At 36.9% G+C, this 16529-nt stretch overlaps 1 protein-coding gene across 8 annotated transcripts in view; it reads right to left on the bottom strand.

Moving 5' to 3' along the window:
- Positions 1–16529, bottom strand: part of LOC106869622 (solute carrier family 60 member 1) — a 78366-nt gene that overhangs the window by 11440 nt on the left and 50397 nt on the right. For 3 of the 8 annotated variants that reach the window (XM_089349465.1, XM_089349466.1, XM_052966183.2), the window contains one exon: positions 13625–13727. The exons of the other annotated variants lie outside the window; for them this stretch is intronic. The gene's annotated coding sequence lies outside the window, so the exon portion shown is untranslated. The remainder of the gene's footprint in view (positions 1–13624; positions 13728–16529) is intronic. 8 annotated transcript variants of the gene reach the window in all.

Below are 16529 nucleotides of genomic sequence, written 5' to 3'. Positions count from 1 at the left end.
CAGTTCAGCAAAAGAGATCAATAAAATAAGTACGAGGCTTTAAAAAAAAGTACTAGAGTTGATTCATTCAACTTAAAAATACTGAAACAAGTAAAAGAGAAAAGAAAGGCAGAACCAGTTTCTTTAGCAGCCAATCCTTCCTTCTTAGTTATCCCTTATTTCTCTCTTTGTTTGGGCTTAGATTTAATCAGTTTCTTCTCCCCCCCCCTCTCTCTCCTACATATATACACACACACACCAAGGGCAACCCTATAAATTTAGCAGAGTTTTGTAAATCATTCTCAAACTATGAAACACTTAAAAACGATTCTCTGTTGTCCAATCCAGACAGTTTCTTCTATAGTAGCAATAAGGGCATTTTCCTTTTGCCTTTCCATTTTTTTTTTGTTCTCTTTCTTATATAAGTGACACAAAGATAAACCCACAAGGGATCCCAAAAGCTATAACGTTTGACCCCTAAAAACTATCTTTTCCTGGCCCACTACTTCATGTTATCAATAGTATCATAAGACTTTGTGCTAGCTGGGGTTTTAATAATCAAGCAATTTTAAATCAAATTACATTAAAATATTCTCTATTTTTTTTTTCATTGACAACAAAATCAATCAAAGCAAGATTAATTATTGACCTTTCCTTAATAGTTAAACACTGACATTTCTAGAACATTCAACAGAAACTACGGCATTTGTCAAAATTTAGAACAAAATAATTTATATTCTTTATTCATACTGAGATCCACAGCTTGGTGGCTGAATCAATAGAATGGGATTGTTTGTCCAGTAGTTTACTGCTCATGTTACATGGTCAGCATTGCATTACATATAATGGGTCAAGAGCCAAAATATTAAAACTAATTCATTACTAGCCATTGTGTGTATGTGTGTGCAGCCATCTTAGGCTGTGCAGAGTGAGTGGATTTAGTAGACAACAAATTAAAAACCCTATTGTGTGTATGCGTATGTATGTATGTAAGTATGTACACATGCATGCACACATGTATGCTTGTATGTATGTGTGTATGTATGTATGTATATATACATACACACACAAACACACACACACACATATATATATATATATATATATATATATATATATATATATATATATATATATATATATATATATATATATATATATATATATATATATATATATATATGTACGGGCATGAGTCCTCCAAGAAACCATAAGTCAGGGAAAAGATGCACTCATATGTCTGTCAGTAGAGTGGGTATATTATCCGAAATGTATTAAATATCCACCATGGCTGCTCTTATCTGACTCTACATTGTATTTTTTATGTGAAATTGATTAGTAAAACTAGCTGTGATGGATAATATATATATATATATATATATATATATATATATATATATATATATATATATATATATATATATATATATATATATATATATATATGTATATAATAGAAATATGTTAAAAAAACAAAATAGAAACTACCCGTGGAAATGTAAGGGGAAAGTAAGCAGAAAAATATGAGAAAATGCACATTGAAAATCAAAAAGAAGGTAAGGCTTTTTATGAAAAGTAACGATACATATATACAATTAGATGAACTGAGGTAGGAATAAAGGTAATAAAAGTCATTATTGTGAGTTATTAAAGAGATTTACAAGCATACCGGTTTCATAATAATGCTAGTCATTGCTTTGAGTATACCTCAGTTCATCTAATTGTATATATGTATCGTTACTTTTCATAAAAAGCCTTACCTTCTTTTTGATTTTCAATGTGCATTTTCTCTTATTTTTCTGCTTACTTTCCCCCTATATATATATATATATATTATCCGAAATGTTGTATAGTATTAAATATCCACCATGGCTTGTCTTACCAATCAGTTTCGTGTAAAGAATACAATGGTGTGTTAGGTAACAAATTGATTATGTTATAACTTTACGCTCATCAGAGTTAGCCGATATGGAAGGGACCTTCCTTTTCATAATATATAAATATAAATCAAGAAAAAGAAGAGAGGCAGAGTTTTGGGTATGTATTTAATATTCTCATCTTATTTCAGTGATTCGTCATGTGTGTGTGTATTTGAAGAAAGTTCATTCCAAAAGTAATTACTATTTTAATGAACTCTTTGAAAAAAAGAATTACACATGTTTTGTAATGAGGATTTTGCACACACAGACACACACACACATGAAAATTTCTATGTATGTATGTATGTATTGGAAAAAAGATTTTCTCAAATTAAAAAATATAAATGGTATAGAAAAATCTTCAAAAAAAAAAGTGTGTGTGTGTGTGTGTGTGTGAATGAGTGTGTTTGTTTTTGCCTCCTTGTCTTGACATAGGCAATTTAGTTGTAAATGAGTGCTCCTGTCATACAAACAGTGTTGTTCCTATCCAATATTCTACAAAATCAGGTCTGAACAAGAGAAAAAATTATTTTGTTTGGAAAAAACAGGTGAAGGCTGGTAGCAAGAAGGGCACCGAGCCATAAAAAAATCTGCCTCAATCAATTCTGTCCAACCCATGCAAGCACAGAAAAGTGAACACTGAAAATTATGATGATGATGATGATGATGATGATGATGATGATGACAAGAAAGACTGAGCCAATGAGCTTCCACGCAGTTCTCATCTACCAGATTTCACTCAACAATGCTTTGGTCAATGGGAGGTCACAGTAAAAGACAAATGCCTATGATGACACGTAGTAAACTGTAATTCTGTTAGTTATAATGATGAAGAATAGTTGCTCATCTAATTAACACACAAAGGACTGAGCACTCCACAGACACGGGTACCTCTTCACATAATTCACAGGGAGATTCAAAATGACACAGAGTGTGACAAGGCTGACCCTTTGAACTTCAGGTACAACTCATTTTAGCCAGCTGAGTGAAAAAACATAAAAGTAAAGTGTCTTGCTCAAGGAGACAAAGCACTGCCAGGAATTGAACTCACAACCTTACGATCATAAGCTGAATACCCAAACCATTAAGCCACATGCTTTCATGTGTCACATAGTAAGTTTGAACCTAAAACCTATAAGCTGAAGCCTTGAAATATTCATTAACAAATTGAGGTCTTATTAAAGCATAATGCCACAAATTTATTGGAAACGAGGTTTTATGAATGTTTATGAAAGATGTGGATTGGCTTCAAAGGTTTATTTTTTTAATTTTAATTGGAAAGTGAAAACATCTAGCAGACAGAGCTGAGAAGGGATTTACTTTTTATAGTAACAATATTCTTTTCTACTCTAGGCACAAGGCCTGAAATTTTGGGAGAGGAGGCCAGTCGATTAGCTCAACCCCAGTACACAACTGGTACTTAATTTATCAACCCCAAAAGGATGAAAGGCAAAATTGATCTCAGAGAAAATTGAACAAAGAATGTAAAGACACGAAATACCGCTAAGCATTTTGACCAGCCTGCTAATGTTTCTGTCAGCTTGCTGCCTTTTTTTTATAACAATATTCACTGTAGTGATAGGAGACAGAGGTAAATCACTGGAGAGGGCATTAACATACTGGCAAACTGGTTGTTATGTTGATTTTGCTTTTGATTTCGGTGTGCTGTACATGCATGACCTAGAAAGATTCATTTGCTCGTGACTGCTATTTGATAGACAGAAACCTGTTGCATGTATATATATATATATGTATGTGACTGGGGACCACATGTGAACTTGCATTTCCACTGAAACTCCAAACATGGACTTGGTGCTCAGAGTCAACTCAACTCAATCTATGCAATAACAAAATAAACAAATACACTGCAATAGGCACAAGTGTAGCTATGTGGTGAGAAGTTGGTTTCCCGATCACATGGTTCCAAGTTCAATCCCACTGCATGGCACCTAGGGCAAGTGTCATCTACTATAGCTTCAATCCAACCAAAGTCTTGTGAGTGGATTAAGTAGATGGAAACTGAAAGAAGCCTCTGTGTGTATGTGCCATTGTCTCTGTTTGCCCCCCTCCACCACTTGACAACTAGAGTTGGTTTATTCACATCTCCCTAATTTGGTGGTTTAGCAAAAGAGACCGGTACAATAAGTACCCAGTTTAAAAGGCAAAAAGTACTGGGGTGAATTCACTTGACTGAAAATTCTTCAAGGTGGTGCCCCAGCATGGCCATAGTCTAATGAGTGAAACAAGTAAAAGATAAATATATCTTAACTTCTGTCTTTTGCTTTTTTGCTTCAGCTCCCACCACCACCACCACCATCACAACCACCACCTACATAAGAAACATAAATGAATTTCGCCACAGGTGTTTTTGAAGAGAGTAAAAAAAAAATTATTTTTTTTTAAATAATAGATTTTTTAAACCTGCATATAAACTGCTATTCACTGTGGTCACATTAAGCAAACAATAGAAAAAAACCCCAACAAAATAAATGCTTTTCAGGTAATGGCCTATGTAACCTGCCAAAACACAGCTGACATTTGCACAGCTGTTCTCAGGTATGGTTTCTCAATTAACAGGTGAGAGGGTGAATGTGTGTGGGGGCAGGACTTTCGTGATATGATACAGTGGAATAAAAGCAAAATCTTATTTGACAAGTAAAAACAATCACTAACAATTACTTTTCACTCTGCAAATTGCTACCCCTATCCCTTCTCAACCATTCATTATGTCATCCATCAACCCTACCCAATTTCTTCAGTTTTCACCCACTCTTCCCTCCATATCATTTCCTAACACCTGTTCATCATATTCACCCCGTTCCCCATCTCTGACCGTCTCTCACTCTCCCCATACTCTTACAACCTTTCCACACTCCCCATTCTCCTGTCTTTACTCACTTCTGCTCACCTTGTACCTTGAGGGTCCAGCTTGATATTTTATCCCCCTATTTTCAGTCCTTCCCAGCTCCTCACTCCTCGCTGCTCTTTCTCATTTTTCCTCTGTAATGAGAGTATTCATTCGTGTATTGGATCATCCCATAAATAATGCAGTCTTTTTTATACTTCTTTTATTTTTCAAAATTAAGATAAACAAAGTTCTTTTTTAATCTAAAATATACTCTCCTTCATTTTTCTACAATGCTCTTCCATCTTTCTGGTAGACGTGCAAGGCCCCTCTTCCAAAATTCACTCATCTGTCACAAAAAATACTGTTCTGACCTCATTATAGAAGTCATATTTTTTCCAACCAAATGATTTTGAAGACTGCGGAATAATCAGACAGGGCAGTGTCCACCAAATTTGGTGGATGGGGAATCATTTCCCATTCAAACTGCTCCAGCCTTTGGAATGTCATCCTTGTTGTATGTGGCCAAGCATTATCCTGATGGAAGAACACCTTTCGTCTTGAAACCAAAGATGGTTGTTTTTCTTCTAGTGCTGACTTAAGCTGCTCAAAGTAGGTTATCATTTGGTTTGGGTTTAAAAGTTCAAAGTGGACTAAACCTTTCCTATCCCACCAAACAAATAACAACGCCTTACATGGGTGAAGGCCTCCTTTCCCTACCACCGTCTTCAGTACTTGACATTTTGATAGAGAACCCATTTCTCATCACCAGTTACTATTAGGTCCAAAAAAGGTTGATCTGTGAGACATGACAGCAAAGAAGAGCACACATTCACTCTCTGCATGCAATTAGACTCAGAAAGTTTGTGAGGAACCCATTGACCCAATTTGCTGACTTTTCTAATGGCATGCAGGTGTTGATGAATGGTTGAATGACCAAACCCAAGCTTTTCTGCTATTTCCTCAACAGTTATGATGGGATTGTTTTCCACCAGGGTTTGCAGGATGTCCTTGTCAAGGTCTACAGATCTTCCAGGAGGAGGCTTGTCTTCCAGGCTGTAGTTTCTGACTTGGAATTTCTGGAACCACTGTTGACACTGATTTACGCTTAATGTCTAATCTCCATATACAGCATTAATATTCTTCACACTTTCTGTTGCGTTGTTGCTTTTATTGAACTCATAAAACAAAGTATGCCAAATATGATCCTTTGTCACATCCATTATAGCTTTAAAAAAATAACTGTTAAAATCAAACTCCACTCTTAAAAACTTGCACTAAGAATAAGTACAAGGTAAAATTACTACCTGCTTTATAGCAAGTTGATGCAGGTAGTTTATCCCATCCTCCTCTGACTGTTAGTTCATGCAATCTAGCAACAATCATGTTTTTGCCCTTTTCTCATACTTTAACCATCATCTCCAAGCATAAAGCTGCCTTCCTCCTTACTGTAGCACCATTTAGTGAAAGGGGATCTTAATCTTGCAAGCTGCATGACAACCTCACTGGCGTGGGTGCCATGAAAAATGCACCCAATACACTCCAATAGTTTTGTTAGGCTGATTAGCATAGGTAGCGTCTCTAGTTAATGGACCAATGAATGGATGGATGGAAGCTACTTTGCTTAGGTTCAAGTCTTTTACAGCTGATCTTAAATGCCAGAGAGAAATGCATCTGGGTACATTTCAAAGATGTCAGAGAATGCTTTGATCAAGTTTTATGGAGGTTTTGGGAAATAGTGGTACAATTGTATTGTTACACCTCATACACTTCCAAATATTTATTAAAAAAACATTCAACTGTTTTTATACATAATAATACACTATATCAGTTTTACAGAGAGTTCACCACAACAGTCACAACATTTTAGTTATTCTCTCTATATAAGTCTCTCTCTCTCTTTGTGTGTGTGTATATATATATATATATATATATATATATATATATATACATACACTAATATAAATAATATATTTTCGAGCAAGATCATTGCCAGTGCCCCTGGACTGGCTTGTGCGGGTGGCACATAAAAGACACCATTTCGAGCGTGGCCGTTGCCAGTATCGCCTGACTGGCCTTCGTGCAGGTGACACATAAAAGCACCTACTACACTCTTTGAGTGGTTGGCGTTAGGAAGGGCATCCAGCTGTAGAAACTCTGCCAAATTTAGGTTGGAGTCTGGTGTTGCCATCCGGTTTCACCAGTCCTCAGTCAAGTCATCCAACCCATGCTAGCATGGAAAGCGGACGTTAAACGATGATGATGATGATGTATATATATATATATCATCATCATCATCATCATTTAACGTCTGCTTTCCATGCTAGCATGGGTTGGACGATTTGACTGAGGACTGGCAAGCCAGAAGGCTGCACCAGGCTCCAATCTGATCTGGCAGAGTTTCTACAGCTAGATGCCCTTCCTAATGCATATGTGGGCACAGGACATCAGGAAAAAATGTACAACAAAAAAGTACGAAGCACAAGTACATGGAACATGAACTATTCTTTCGAACAATGAAAGGCACAAATAGAAAACAAAACAAACAACATAAAGAACGACCCTTCATCAGTTGGTGGCCGTTTTTCTAGTTCATTATTTTGAGCATTTAACAAAAATATACGCTTTCGATAAAACAGTTGCTCCCGCAAAGCAAATTAAATAAAATTTGGGATTTTGCGGAGGGTCAAAATTGGTAACACAAACAGGACAGTGAAAACAAACAGGAACGGCTGCTAAGCCTAAATGAGGTTGTGGTGGCGAACTTGTAAATTAAGCTTGGACAGGAGACAAACAAGAACACGCCTTCCTTGTTCCAGCTACAACGGAGATATTATTTTTATTATTATATGATTGAAGACCACGCATCATCTTCCAAGTAAGTTTTATATATATATATATATATATATATATATATATATATATATATATATATATATACATACATATATATTATCATCATCATCATCATCATCATCGTTTAACGTCCGCTTTCCATGCTAGCATGGGTTGGACGATTTGACTGAGGACTGGTGAAACCGGATGGCAACACCAGGCTCCAATCTAAATTTGGTAGAGTTTCTACAGCTGGATGCCCTTCCTAACACCAACCACTCAGAGAGTGTAGTGGGTGCTTTTCCGTGTCACCTGCACGAAGGCCAGTCAGGCGATACTGGCAACGGCCATGCTCGAAATGGTGTCTTTTATGTGCCACCCACACAAGCCAGTCCAGGGGCACTGGCAACGATCTCGCTCGAAAATCCTACGAAGGCCAGTCAGGCGGTACTGGCAACGGCCACGCTCAAAATGGTGCATCTTATGTGCCCCCGCACAAGAGCCAGTCCAGGGGCACTGGCAACGATCTGACTTGGCTTGCCGGGTCTTCTCACGCACAGCACATTTCCAAAGGTCTCGGTCAGTAGTCATCGCCTCGGTGAGGCCCAATGTACGAAGGTCTTGCCTCACCACCTCAGCCCAGGTCTTCCTGGGCCTACCTCTTCCACGGGTTCCCTCAACTGTTAGGGTGTGGCACTTTTTCAGGCAGCTATCCTCATCCATTCTCACCACATGTCCATACCAGCGCAATCGTCTCTCTTGCACACCACAACTGATGCTTCTAATGTTCAGCTTTTCTCTCAAGATACTTACACTCTGACGGGTATTCACATTGACATAATATATATATATATATATATATATATATCATCGTTTGACATCTACTTTCCATTCTGGCATGGGTTGGACAATTTGACTGAGGACTGGCAAGCCAGATGGCTGTACCAGGCTCCAATCTGATCTGGCAGAGTTTTTACAGCTGGATGGCCTTCCTAAGGCCAACCACTCCGAGAGTGTAGTGGGTGCTTTTAACATTTCACTGGCACAGGTTCCTACATATATATATATATGTATGTATGTGTATATATATATATATATATATATATATATATATATATATATATATATATATATAAACCCATGCCAGCATGGAAGGCAGATGTTAAACATTGATGATGATGATGATATATATATATATATAATTGTTTCTGAGTGGATATTGATCAATGAACTCATTGAGATAATCACTAATAAACAATCACATATCAATTTGTTAATTAGCTGCATTTTTCAATTAATGTATCTTTATAAAGATAAATATGAAAAAAAAAATCAATGTCATTAAAAACATGTTTGATCATCAGAATGATTTTGGCCAAACGTTGTTTGAATATGTTCGAATACTTCTGCTGGTGTCACACTTGAGCTGTTACCACATATAGAGCACTGGTATTGGTGCCACATAAAAGGCAACCAGCACACTATGTAAAGTGGTTGGCATTAAGAAGGGCATCCAACTGTAGAAACCATGTCACAACAGATAATTGGAATTTGGTGTAGCTCCTGGCCTTGCCAGCCTCTGTCAAGCAGTCCAATCCATTCTAGCATAGAAAACAGACATTACATGGTGGTGATGGCAGTAGTAGTGGTGGTGGTGGCAGCGGTGTTGGCGGTGGCAGCAGTGATGATGATGGTGGAGATGACAGTGGTGACGACAATGATGAAAAGTCCTAACTTGTAATGTATTTAATGTTTATATTCAGTTGTAACTGAATGGATAGCAATCTCCAACCAATCTCGTTGTTATTGTCCTGTAATGGTTCCATTTTGGAACAGAAATTAATGCTAGAAGTAAAGAATGGAATTTTCTCCCTTGTGTTTCTCATTTCCTTCAAAATGAATGTTAACAAATTTAGAACAATTCTGGAGATATCATGCATCTCAGGACTGTCTGACTAATTCCGTCCTGTGTGGTATTGTATCTTACAGGAATTTCAGAGTTACAGAAGAACACAGATACATTATCATTTTCATTGTATAGAAGGAAATAAACCTACCACAAACTCCAAATTCATTTGAAAAACTAGGACAAAAATACAATCAACTGCAACTATTTCGCTACAGCTGGTTCGGTTCTATTTGACATTATTTGTAATAATGAATCTAAATATATTCAAACATCTGCATGATAAAAGCTCCATACATAAGATGTCAATCTTAAATGCTCATTTCCCTGAAAATTAAGCATAGTCCAAGCCACAAAGCATATTTCTATGCATACATTCATAAATACACACAACACATTATGTGTGTGATGTGTTTATCTCTTAGACAGAAGAGAAAGCAGTGCCCAGAACCCATTACAGGGCCTCTAATGCTTATGGAAGGAATGGAGATAGCTTTAAACCAGAGACCTGGCCTAAATTTTTGCAACTGAGAGGATCCTACTGAACGCCTTCAACCCCACCCAAGTGGTGATATTAAACCAGGCAATAGATTTAGTTTATCGCACACATTATACACACACAAAGTTGAGATATCATGCCAGTTCTCTTCACCCAATAACTAGGGGCATTTTTGTACAAAATATCAGGATTATTAAATGTTTCATACTAAAAAGTATTGTTAGGTTTGATCTATTCCTAACTACATTAGTTATTAATGTTAATAATGACAAAACTATTTTACTTAATCATTTAGCATTCAAACAGGCCATATCTGATCCAATTATATTTTATCTGTTTTATGTTCAAACTGGCCAGAGCTGGCTTCTCACACCTACCCTACAATGTCATTTTAAACATAAACATTCACATCATCAAAGTTACGAAACTATGAGATAACACAATTAATTTGAAACAATTTGGATGAATAAGTATTACAGTTGAAGGATTAGTGTTAACACTAAAGGGTTAATTCTTCATTATTTTCAAAATTAATTGAAGCAAAGGCGATGTATTTAAAGAGAAATATAGGTGCAGGCATGACTGTGTGGTAAGAAGCTTGCTTCCCAACCACAAGGTTTCAGGTTCAGTCCCACTGTGTGGCACTTTGAGCAAGTGTCTTCTACTATAGCCTCAGCCAACCAAAGCCTTGAGTGGATTTGGTAGATGGAAACTGAAAGAAGCTCATTGTGTACATATGTGTGTGCATATATATATATATATATATATATATATATATATATATATATATTGGAGCCTGGTGTAGCCATCTGGTTTCACCAGTCCTCAGTCAAATCGTCCAACTCATGCTAGCATGGAAAGTAGACGTTAAACGACAACGATGATGATGATGATGATGATATATACATACATATATATATATATATATATATATATATATATATATATATATATATATATATATATACATATATATATACATATATATATATATATATATATATATATATATATATATATATATATATATATATATATATATATACATATATATTTATGTGTGTGTCCCTCTGCCATCGCTTGACAACCGATGCTGGTGTGCTTACATCCCCGTCATTTAGCAGTTCAGCAAAAGAGACCAATAAAATAAGTACTAGGCTAACAAAGAATAAGTCCTGGGTCAATTTGTTCAACTAAAGGCGGCGCTCCCGCATGGCCTCAGTCAAATGACTGAAACAAGTAAAAGAATAAACAAATAAAAGAATAACAAAAGTAGGATTAAGAGTTAACAAGCAAAACAATGCATACAGAAATGGTCTGTTGACACTCTCAACAGACCCATATACTTCTAAGTGTTTCTCTTTAATCATTCATTACACAATACTAAGTGCTATTATCTGTCATCCACATTGTGAGCGGATTCTACTTCAGATGTCTCTGTTTATCCTAATAACACTCATATCAAGTCAATGACTATGGATGAACATCAAACCAAATAATAACACTCTCTGGGCTTCGCATTTTCATCCTCCACTCCACCTTTTTGTTTTTGGTTTTTTTTTATATATACTGAATCTATTCCTAAACATGTTGCTGTATCATTCAAAAACCAGTTATTTTTCATATCCTGTAATGTTTCCCTCTTCTTATTATTCTTTTTTGTCTTAGGCTTTGTGGCTGTAAAGTGAAGATGTTTGCATCCCAACCATGTAGTTTCAGCTTCAGTCCGTCTGCATGGTACATTGGGCAAGTATCTTATTTTACTACAAGCTCAGGTTAAGTAAAGCTTTGTGAATGGATGTGGTAGACAGGAACTGAAAGAAGCCCATTGTGGTGTATGTGTGTGTTTATACACATGCACATACACACATATACATACACACACGTACATATATACATAGGTGTAGGAGTGGCTAGGTGGACAAAAACTTGCTTCCCAACCACATGGTTCCAGGTTCAGTCACACTGCGTGGCACCTCAAGCAAATGTTTTCTACTATAGCCTCGGGCCATCCAAAGTCTTGGGAGTGGATTTGGTAAACAGAAACTGAAAGAAGCTCATCGTATACATATATATATATGTATGTATGTATGTATGTATTTGTGTGTCTGTGTCTCCCCTCACCATCACTTGACAACTGATGCTGGTGTGTTTATGTCCCCGTAACTTAGCGGCTCAGCAGAAGAGACTGAAAGAATAATGTTTGATTTTTATCACTCAGTACATGTCTTCAGATTGCACTGTCCTCAAATTGATGCCCAAACACTCTGAAATGTTCGTATTGGAGCTTCTGGTGTGAATGCCAAGCAGTACAGCATGTCGTTTGCAAAATTTCTGGCAGAGTGAATTGTGTCTTGGTGCTGTTTTCTTACAGACAGTAGCCAACTGACCCTACTATACTATGTAGTTGACAAAATTAAAGACAAACAATGCACATGCGCAAAATAAAATGTAAGATGATGACAATTTACCCACCACAACCTGTATATATATATATATATATATATATATATATATATATATATGACATTATGTCGTGCTTGAGAAGAAGACCCATCAAGCCGAGCAAAATCATAGTTGTGGCAGATACCATTGTCACGCAAATTGGCACCCGTGCCAGTGGCACATAAACTCACCCCAGTGTCATGGAAATGGCACCTGTCCTGGTGGCATGTAAAAGCACCCATTACACTCTTAGAGTGGTTGGCATTAGGGAAGGACATCCAGCCGTAGAAAACCATGCCAAATCAAACTGGAGTCTGGTGCAGCCTTTGCAGCGTGCCAGCCCTGATAAGACCGTCCAACCCATGCCAGCATGGACAATAGACGTTAAATGATGATGATGATGATATATATATGTGCGTGAGTGAGTGTGCATGTATACATACACACAAACACATACCTATATGCATACATATTAATTCAAATATACGCATGTTCATATGTTTGAGCATACATATGCATACACATAATGACGATGATGACGATATAGCTTTAGCATATATATTCAACTGTACATAAATACCACAAAAAATCTGAAAATAATCCTAGCTTGTCAATAAATATGAAGAAAACTGATTTTCTTCTCCTAAGCAGTCCATGGGGTCATATGTACTGTAAAGCAGTGGAATATTCAAAGCTGCAAATTTGAACTTTTCCATACCACCTGGCCAACACCACTTAAGTATCTGGGTTTAAAGGGATTTAAATGAAAGACTTTAAAAAATCCGTCTTTTATCTTTTACCTAGACTGTGGCCCTGCTGGGGCACCAACTTGAAGAATTTTAGTCAAACCAATCAACTCCAGTACTTATAATTTTTTTTATATAGCCTGGTACTTATTCTATCGATTTATTTTGCTGAACCACTAAGTCACCAGTTGTCAAGCAGTGATAGCGGACAAACTGGTGTTGGTGTGTTTACATCCCTGTAACTTAGTGGTTCAGCAAAAGAGATTGATAGAATAAGTATCAGGGTTTATAAAAAATAAGTATTATGGTCAATTCGGTCAACTAAAATCCTCTGAGGTGGTGCCCCAGTATGACCACAGTCTAATGACGGAAACATGTAAAAGATAAGCAACAAAATCTAAAACTTAGTCTGGAGAACTAAATACACAGCAAAGAGAGAGACGTACTCACCTATTTATTGTATTTTCCAGAATATTTACACCATTTTAGAAAATGGACAAGTGTAGACTACAATAGTTTTAAATGTGTTGCCATCCAATATAATGGAAATTAGCTGAAAGGATAACAATTGTGTTGAGATTGATAAAAACTTTAGAACACCAAGCTCTGTTTGTTGCAAATAAAATAATCTGAATGTGAAATTTGGATGAAGGATGACAACCTTAATTAAAGGATGTCTTGCATTAAGAAACAAAGGTGGGTGAGCTCAAGAAACACAAGTTAACCAAGATTGCTTCTAGAATTATCTATTTAATCCAGTCACGATGCATGTTTCCAGAAAATGTAGTGAGAGATGTTTGCATATTAACATATTAGCTGTGTCTTATACAAAAGCCGTCATTAGATTTACCATACCCACTCTCAGTTGTATTTGTCAATGTCCATGATGTGTTTAGATATAAAATGTATGTATGAAAGTGTTCTGCAGTATTAGATTTAAATATTCTATAATCTCTTGCAGTATTATTATTCTAAACTAGATTTCTTTCTTCTTCATAACTACTATATCCTGTTTTGCTCGCTTAAATAATTGACTCAATGCTAAAAAAGGTCATATGCTGTATATCTACCAAAGAGATACGAGGCCAATGAAAGAGCCACTAAGTGGTTGTTTAACATGATAGAAATGTCAGTCAAAATTTCTGTCTCTCTTTTTCTCAAATCAAACTCTACAACCTTTTTTAAAAAAAAAAAGAGAAAGAGAGAGAGAAGTATATCTTGAATAATGCAGTTTGAAGTAAACTAAGGAACGAAGAGGTGGTCAAGGTTAGAATACTTTTGTTCATTGGTCTGCTTGAAAAGAGCTAAACTAGAGCACCACCAGCAACACCACCGCCACCACCATCACCTCCAAAGAACATAAACAACAATGCTTTCAGAAATGACTTTCCAGGATAACGATGGTTATTCACAAACAGATCTACTACTTATTGGTGATTTACTTCCAGTTCAATACCCACAGTATTCTCGCTTTTATCACAAGCATCATTTTAACCCTTTCGCATTCAGATTAGTCTGTCAAACGCAATGTTTATTTATTCATGTTGTTTTGAATTATTCATACAATATTTCGTACTTTCACGATTTCTATGATGTGATTGTTTAGTTTTAGTATGACATTGTAGAGTAAGGTCAGAGAGGCCAGATTTGGCCAGTTGGAGCATAAAACAGGTAGAATATTTTGGCCGGATATGGCCAGTTTAAATGCTAAAGGGTTTAAGAAAATTATCAAGGTTTTATCATCATTGTTTAACATCTGTTGTCCATGCTGCCATGGGTTGGACAGTTTGACTGAGGACTGGCAATCCAGGAGGCTGTACCAGGCTCCAATCTGGTCTGGCAAGGTTTCTACAGATGGATGTCCTTCCTAATGTTAACCACTCCGAGAGCGTAGTGAGTGCTTTTTACATGACACCGGCACGGGAGGGGGGGAGTCAAGTGGCACCGGCATTGACCACACTTGAGTGGTGCTTTTTACATGCCACCAGCATGGGAGCCAGTCAGGCAGCACTGACATTGACCACACTTGAATGGTGTTTTTTTATGTGCCACCAGCGTGGGAGCCAGTCAGGCAGCACTGGCATCGACTGTGCTTGAATGGTGCTTTTTACATGCGACCGGCACAGGAGTCAGTAAGGTGGCACTGGTATTGACCACGCACGCATGGTGCTTTTTACGTATCACTGGCGCACAAAGGTTTATATTTAAGTATTTGTTTTGTAAGATTCTTGATGGGAAATTGTGTGTTAAAACAAATATCATTATATTTGGAGATGGTCATTTTGCCAATAAACAAACACCTATTTATTTGATCTTCTCTTTAGCTTTATTATCATTATTAGCTTATCTGTCAGTTCATCACACATTCTGTGACCTCTTCAATGACTGTCTGTTCTATTCGACATCTCTTCTGTCTGGTCTATTCCATCTTATCCATTTATTTATTCTGTGTTTGCAAGTTTCTTTGTGATCTCACTAGTGCCATTACCATGAGAAAAGGTACCCAGTACACTCTGTAAAGTAGTTGATATTAGGTAAGACATTCAGCTATAGAAACCATGCAAAAACAGACATTTCTCTGGCTCTTTGGATCCGGACAAACCACCCAACCCATGCCAGCATCAAAGACAGATGATGATGATGATGATGATGATGATGATGACGATGACGATGACGATGACGACAATGACAATGACAATGACAATGACAATGATTGTGATATTTTGTCGATGGTGGAACCAATCCTGTTATGTGATTTGCTCCAATCAATTGCCAACCGGAAGGAATCAATGTGAGAAGGGTCACAGAGGACTCTTCAGTGTCCCTTTCCACACAAACGGAGAAGAGTTGAGAGAAAAGATGGCAACCCCATCTCATAGAAGAAACTGATAAACTACCAGTCAGGGATGCAGTGGAGCATGAAATAGAAATAAAGGAGATGAAAAGAAACAGGATAGGCGAACCCCTAATTTTAATGACCCTCACTCACTCCTCCATCTTACACTGTCTAAACTATTCTATCCAACACCTGCCAAAACTAAATATTTTTACACGATGGACGAAGAACGTAAGTGGACACTCAGTCTGCTAGAAATAGCAACCAAAACTTTTCCCTGGTCACTCATCACCACCCTAAACAAGGAAGGAAACATAAGTGTCACTGGCCCCTCTGAGTAATTTCCCTTAGCTCATTTTTGCTTAAATTGTCCAAATTATTTGGGCCATAAATGTTTTCTACTATTTTTTGTAAAAGTTGGTCTTAATTGTTATTTAGTTAATTATGTAGTGAACCCTGGTGGTCAAGCAGGAAAGCAAAACAAAAAGGGGATTTAATGAGAGTACTCTCCCTCGACCT

The sequence above is a fragment of the Octopus bimaculoides genome, chromosome 3 (assembly GCF_046866305.1).
Source record: "Octopus bimaculoides isolate indiv1 chromosome 3, ASM4686630v1, whole genome shotgun sequence".
NCBI classification, from domain to species: Eukaryota; Metazoa; Mollusca; class Cephalopoda; order Octopoda; family Octopodidae; genus Octopus; species Octopus bimaculoides.
This window is presented reverse-complemented; position numbering and strand designations above follow the sequence as displayed.